Raw genomic sequence first — 6,441 nt, 5'->3', positions numbered from 1 at the left:
AAAATATTATATAAATTATTTTATTCCATCATTCGATTATTTAAATTCAAATAAAAAAGATGAAAGTACATTATATTGATTCGAATACCGACTTTGTAATTTAATGCTTAGTTAAATAACTATTCCTAGACATTCGAATTACCAGTACTTTTGCCGATTCGTCCAACTCTTTGTTCTTACTCCTATTGACTTTATCCCTCTACCAATGCGGCAATGGCTTGAGCATCTTTGAGCATCTTTGAGAAAGTGCTCGCAAAGAAAAGTGTGCTGGAGGTATGAGAAACGACTTTCCCTCCCTGGAAATGCGCAACCCTTATTAAACTGTAGGGCATAAGTACGAAAGGTCGTGATTGAAGAAAAAAGGGTCGGTTGATAAACGTTACATGAAAATGTCATGTGCGATATCTCGTAGATCTCTACATGCACACAGGTGCATTTTCTGTGACGATGATCTAACCCTAAGAGGGTGATTCACCGTTCAAGTTGAATCATCCCCTTCGCTTTATCCACCCTCACCCACACCCCTTTTCTTGTTATTACTCTCTCTCTCTCTCTCTATCTCTCTCTCTCTCTCTCTCTCTATCTCTCTCTCTCTCTCTCTCTCTCTCTCTCTCTCTCTCTCTCTCTTTATTTCTTACACGTTCCGTTCCAACTCACACGAGCGAGCTCTCGCCTTACTTTATGTATCTATAGTTTACTGTCTCGCCATTCTTCCTTCTCACTTTTGGCGCCAGCCAATGCGTCTATCCGCACTTAAGCCCACTATGCTTTGGCTCACGAGGTAAAATAATGAAAAAATGTCTTTGAAAATTCGCATTAATTTTGTTAACTTGTAATAATGCTTACATACTTTTGTTTTACTAATTTACACAATTTTCCGAAGCTAGCCGGGTCCTTTAAAGAGGCAATGTCAAGTTCACGCTTCGCAAGCAATGTCAACATCTATGGGGCTTAGCATGTGGGCATACACGCATTGTATTAGTGTGCGTAGGTAGGAACAATTGGAAAAATTGCAAATTTGCGGACATGCCGGCTTTATTTCGCCTAGTGCGTGAGGCGTGACGAGACAAGAAAGTCGATATGTGACTCACCGTGTGGCTTAATACACTTATACTATCATACATTGACGCAGTTGTTAATACTCCATAAGAATCGTCGTACACGGCGCTTCTCTAATTCGCTAAATCGATTTGAGCGCACACGCGCTTTTAGTCTCTTCCCATTTTATTAGCGCTAATATTGCAGGACGATACGTGCTAATTAATTGAATTGAACGGGATTGCCGAGTTATAATTAGCCATGTAATAATAGATACAAGAAAAATATTTATTAAAACGAAAACTGCTTGCGTAAGCTCGCGGTTAATGTGGATTTTTTTATACACGTGAAGGATATTCAAGCACGTTTTAATATGAAAATTCACCGTGTCTATCGATATTTTGTACACATAACAATTCTGATCATAACAATGCTATTCAAGTTTAAAAAAGCATTTGGAAGGAATTTAAAACGAATTTTTCACAATATTATTTATTTACGTAATTTGTTCAAGAATTTCTTCTCTATTTATAATTATTGTAAAAAGACTTGATGACAAAATTTGTTATTTTTCCTCATTTTTAACTGTTTTTTTTTTTTTTTTTTTTACCTACAGTTTCAATAAATTACTATTAACGTTATTAAATTTCTTGAAAACGTGTATTATAGATTTAAAATCCTCTCCATATATATATATATATATATCGATCTCTGGCATTTCTTAATTTAAAGTCTATTATGGATTTTTTGCTAATACCATTTTTATTTTTATACAAATATGTAAGGTCACGTTAAACTTGACACTCTCGCGAGAAATCCAATTAATCATAGTTCTTTTAACATTTGACAAATCGACTTGTTCCCTTACAAGAACTATGTTACTTTATTATTCATAAAGCTACTTACTGCTTTATGAAAGCAAAAAAACTTTATAAACAACAATATTAGTAAAACGAGAATATTGTATTAATTATAAAAGTACAGGTTTTCATTGATTAATTATATTTTTAATTTTCGATTTAAACCGTTCAATAGTTATATCAGATAATTGCATATTTATAATAGAGATCAATTGTATGCAAAAACTCATTTTCAATAATATAATGCAACCTAACGAACAAAATCCTTTTATTTTATGACAAATTTTCAACACTTTTTACAGTGCACTGATGATTTTGCATTGATGTTTTTAAATATTTGTAAATTGAAAAAATAATTGTTAATTGTCGAGTTTATTTATTCTTTTATAATCTATACCATTTCAAAATACTTATTAAGAATAATAAATTTTAATTACAAATTTTCGTAATACGGATACTTAATAACTTTGTTGATAATATAACCATTAATACAATTACTACTTTATGTTGAGAATTATAATTTTATATTATTTATTATGGAGAGTTATAAGTACTGTTATGAAAAATTTTAGACACGCGATTATTCATGTTCTTTAATTATAGATTTAACAAATGGTTTTAAGTAATTTCATTCATAAAAATTTACTGTTACAGAACATTATTAAGCGATCGAGGATTGAAGACATACAATTTTCTTGTTTGTATGAATAAAGAATTGGTTTAGTATCAGTTTAATTTTACTTATGTACAATTAAAATGGTTTTTTTCATCATCAGTCTATTACTTTTGACATGCTTTTTATACAAAAGCTATTCGCATGCATTTTGAACCTACATTTATCTCATTAAAGACTATTCAATGACTCGAATGATTATAATATATGCTCACTTTAATAGCGATGACAACACTCGATATGGGTGATTTAATTTTAAGCGCCGAACTTTATAGTCATTTAAAAAAAAAAAAAAAAAAAAAAAAACTTGTCAATATGTAGTTGATAAAAATTTTTGCCGAGGGAAAGCTATTGATAGCTTTGACCAGAAATGCGATAGAGAGGTGCAAGAGCTTTTGCACTGTAAAATTTAACAAAATTATAATTTATCTTTATCTGTTTACTTCCAGTTGGCAACTAATATATACCTTTTGGAGCACAATAACTATCAAACTAATAATAACTAAGAATAAAGAATATGAACGATATAGAAAAGAAATAAAAGCGATTATGTGTGAATTAGTAAAGGGTAATCGATCGTTGAATCTAACATACGGAAATAATATTGAGATAAATTTAGCCGAGATGAGTTTCTTTAAATTATTGATATACTTTTTTTTTTTATTAAAGGATATGTTACGTACATTTATATAAACAAAAAACTCTTGAAAAAAATTTCTCGATGGATTGCAGAGTTAGATGACTAAAGATGGATTACAATTTATTAGAAACTCTAATACTCGGCTATTTTCAACTTATATCCCGAGCACATGAGTGTCACGTACGTAAGGTCCCGAATACGATAATAAATAATGTTATAAGCGATATTATGCGAATGCTCGATGCGGTTATCGATAGTCAAAACGGAATCGAACGTTGAGTCTGCACATTAACACCCGTCATTGGCTTATCTCCCGACATATTTACACCTAATTCCGCCTCGAGCAAAATAATACGGAACAGAAACAAGAGGGATACGATTACCTTGCGAATTCTCCGGTTTATTAGGAGTGGGGAGGGGGGAGGGAAGGGCAAGAAAACACCGACACGAGTGTCCACGGAAAAGGCGCTTGATGTAACGGGGTGGATTACGCACCGCGACTCTCGCTCAACTCCTGTTACCTTATATGTATGGAAGGCTGCCACGCACGAAAGAAATTCGCGATCTCCTCTCAGCCTCCGCTGCCGGCGTAGGATATGAGCGAGCGAGCGCCACGTTGCTGCCGAGAGGCGAAGCCGTGCACGCGGCGTGTGTGGTAGTATTATGCGGGGGGAGGGGGGAGACAGGCGCTTAGCTTCCCTTTTCTTTTTATCCACGTTTACGGTGAAAGCTCTAACATTCTCTCTCTCTCTCTCTCTCTCTCTCTCTCTCTCATTCTGTGTCCCTCTCTCTGGTAGGACAAGATCGCGTATGCCAGGATCGTAAAGGTCGCAATGGTTATCAAAATGAAACGATAGCGGCTGAAATATTTTCTTTTAGCTTAGAAAAGCAGCTGTAAAAGCTGCTGCTGTGCCTATTATCAAATGTTATGTAATGTGGGAAATTCAGATTTTCGTTTAATCGATGAAATTTAATGTGCCTCTGCTCAAATTGACACCGAATGATTAAGCACAATTCTTCATAAACAAGTTATGTAAGTTACGTGTTCGAGTTTTTAATATTTTAGAAATCAATTTATCACTAAATAACTCTTACCTCGGACTTTGTACATCACTATAAATAATCTTTATGAATTGAAGTATTTATATATAGAAATATATTATAAATATTTAAATAAATAAATAATTTTTAATATTATGTGCATATAGTCGCTCCCGATTACAACTCAATTACAGCGTTAAAATTAATAATTACAGCTTTTCAAGCAAATTTACATGGAAACAGCAGGTTTCAGAGGTGTCAATAAGCATAAGATCTCGCATACCAAACAACTTACCAACGATATTTAAAATTCCTTAAGGGGAGTTATGAGTACCAAGTGATTTAAGGTTATCATACGATAAAATTATTATCAGAATTTCTGGTCTAGTAACTAATCATCTTTATTTTATTTCTGCAATAAAGTCATTTATTTTATTGAACCATAAAACGTGTGTGACATGAACCGTTTCAGGCGGGTGAAAGAACTCATAAAAGTGAATATCTTCTCTTTTGGTTATCGCATGAAGAATAACGCGGATTCATATCCTATAAAATCTGTTGTTCCATTACAATTAATGATTTGCTATAAAATATACTCTTAATGCTGTTTTCAATTTGATTAAAATTAAGTTTAACAAAACTCAACTAGCACTTTTCCCTCTGATTTCATATTCGATTTTTTTCCAATGTTAATTAATAATGTTAACGCATAATAATTTAAAAATGATTACTTTCTCATAAATTGACTCTTTATACATAATATCATTTGAGACTACATAAATTTTTCATCTCATTATACAAGTTCAGTTATCGACATCAAAGTTTTACAGTTATATACATTATCGCCAAATCGAGAGTAAATTCATTTGCATTCTATGGCAATATTCTTTCTCATTATTGGCACTAATACCAAATAGAATGTTGAGCATACCAGTTTTCGTATACATACGTTATGTCTCTCTATAGTTATATTTACTACTTAAACCTGAAATGGAAATGATCTATAAATGACTGCGTCAATTCTTTAGCATTGTTAATGTATATCAAACATCTCATCAATACACTATTTATATTTAAACTATTTGATGTAGAAATAATCAAAATGTGGGCATATAAACAATAACGATACCTAACCATAGAATAGTTAATTAATATAGGTAATGAATAATATATATATATATATATATATATATATATTATTATTATTATAAATGGTTTTATATCAAATATAAATGAATAGAAAAAAAGAGAAACATTTGTTATCTTATTAATGTAATAAAAATAGCATAATTCTGAAATTTATGTCATGAATTTTGCATCTCAATATAGACGATCAAATCAAAATGAAACATAATTCGGTATTATAATTGAATATGCATAAATTATAAAATGTATGTTTGTAAGCGTAAAAACTGCAATTAAAATTAAAGTACCCATGTCAGAAATAAAATTTCTTAAGCAAACATTACATTAACTTATTCATGACAAAAATTTCATGCATATATAATTCAATATATTAATTTTAAGAAATTTATGTACAATTATTTTATTAAGAATTATAACGAATTTTCTTACTAACATATTATGTTTCAATTATCTCATTTCAGATTTCTAATATGCCATATTATTAAAACATATTAATATTATTTAATAATTATTATGTACTTTATTAAAATGGAATATTATGATTAAAATAATTTTTTATATATATTTTTCAATTTATCATTACTAATTGTCCATTTCTATGTATAAAAATTATTCCTTAAGAAATGATTTAAGATTCTTAATTATAATTCAAACTACGGATTATGAGATCATATTTATAAAATCATTATGTTTGTTCACTTCAATTATTAAACGTTTGAAAATTTTAACTATGCAATATAAAATTTGTTTGAACAATCCTAATTCCGGCAATTTTTATTTATAAATCAGACAATTTAATCATTTGTAAAAATTTGTATTTAAAAATTGTTTTCTTGTTTAATAAAATTATTGATTATAGTTACTTTAACGTTTCGCATCAGAAAGCTGAAATGGTTATCAAACAAGTGATATGTCTGATAAATCCATCAAATAATATCTTTAAACTGATGCTAGTAATCAAATTTTATGATTCCTAGCCATTTTATATAAAATTCGATTCATATTTTCATAAAAAATTTTATAAATAATCAACTCTAAAAATT

The sequence above is a fragment of the Ceratosolen solmsi genome, unplaced genomic scaffold (genome assembly GCF_000503995.2).
Source record: "Ceratosolen solmsi marchali unplaced genomic scaffold, CerSol_1.0 scaffold7, whole genome shotgun sequence".
Taxonomy (NCBI): domain Eukaryota; kingdom Metazoa; phylum Arthropoda; class Insecta; order Hymenoptera; family Agaonidae; genus Ceratosolen; species Ceratosolen solmsi.
Note: the sequence above shows the minus strand (reverse complement) of the source record.